This window comes from Gossypium raimondii, chromosome 9 (genome assembly GCF_025698545.1).
Source record: "Gossypium raimondii isolate GPD5lz chromosome 9, ASM2569854v1, whole genome shotgun sequence".
Taxonomy (NCBI): domain Eukaryota; kingdom Viridiplantae; phylum Streptophyta; class Magnoliopsida; order Malvales; family Malvaceae; genus Gossypium; species Gossypium raimondii.
Genome location: NC_068573.1, coordinates 14,865,721 through 14,867,169, shown reverse-complemented (window position 1 = coordinate 14,867,169; position 1,449 = coordinate 14,865,721). Strand labels below are relative to the sequence as shown.

Below are 1,449 nucleotides of genomic sequence, written 5' to 3'. Positions count from 1 at the left end.
GAAATATCAAAAATAGGGTATATTATTCCAGCACTGAGCCATTTGATAATCTCTTTCTTGATGGCATCCTTCATAATGGGGTTCAGTCTTCTCTGGTGCTTAATAGAATTGCCACGGCAATCCTCTAGTAAAATCTTATGCATACATACGGCAGGACTGATTCCCTTGATGTCAGCAATTTTCCACCCCATTGTCTTTTTATATCTCTACTAGTTTGATCTTCTCAATTGTAGATTGCTCCTCTACTAGTTTTGAAATTCTTTTTATGTATGAAATCTAAGCTATCTTATTCAATAGTGGCATCATAAACAACTCCAGGTTAGTGAGCAACACTTCTGAGTGTAATGGCTTTACAATGCTCATTCCCTTGAGATTTTGAATTTTAGTATCACTCGACAATGCTCATTACAGTATTGAGCTTAATGAATTGAAAATTTTCCCTACTTGATTTCTAAAGCTCTTAAAGATGCAACTTGACTCTAAATTACAACATCATTCTTGGCCATGTATTCCTTCAACAATGCTTCCATAGATGAAGAAGATGATGTTGAACTTTGCTGAACATTTTGCCATGGCATGGGTTGATTATATCCAGGTAGTGTACTTGTGACATTCTGTCGAACATCATTACTAGAAATTCCCACCCTCTGATTACTCCAACTGAAATTAGGTTGTTGTTTTCATCCTGGATTATATGTATTGGAATATGGGTTTTTATTTCGATTAAAATTTCCCATATAATATACTAAGGTTGGGTTCAATGGGAATTCATCAAAAACATGATATTCTACACAATAAACACATGTTAGCTCGGCTACTTTCATTTCCTACACTACAACTGGTCTCTTTATTGTTTTAATCATATTAGTTAGGGATGATAGCTGAGTTGTTAATGAAGTGATCGCATCAAGCTCCATAGCTCCAACAAATTTTCTGCCAGTCCCTACTATTGTAGTCGGATATTGATAATCATTGTTGGCTATCCTTTCCAAAATCTCATATGCCTCATTATACGATTTATCCAGCAAAGTCCATTGGCAGATGCATCAACTACCATTCTTGTATATGCATTTAATCCATTGTAAAACATTTCCATTTATGTCCAGTGATGGAAACCATGCATTAGGCATTTTCTAATTAATTCCTTGAATCACTCCCAAGCTTTATACAATGCTTCACCTCTAATTGTCAAAAAAGAGGTAATATCATTCCTTAATTTGGCATTCATATTTGGAGGACTGTACCTTAATAGAAACCTCTAACAAAGTTCATTCCAAGATTGTCACTGTTCCTGACAGTAAAGCATTCAACCCTGCTCTGGCACAATCTCACATTGAATAAGGAAATAGCTTGAGTCTTAGGGCATCTTCAAGAACACCCTATTACCTGAATGAATCACAGACCTCCAAAAAGAGTCTTAAATACAACCATGGATCTTTAGTAGGTAAT

At 35.5% G+C, this 1,449-nt stretch overlaps 1 non-coding gene across 1 annotated transcript; it reads left to right on the top strand.

The window, feature by feature from the left end:
* The first annotated feature begins 1,112 nt into the window (after window positions 1-1,112).
* On the top strand, window positions 1,113-1,219 carry LOC128032970 (small nucleolar RNA R71). The gene has a single exon (XR_008189309.1). It is a non-coding gene; the product is annotated as a small nucleolar RNA R71 (small nucleolar RNA).
* The last annotated feature ends 230 nt before the right edge of the window (window positions 1,220-1,449 follow it).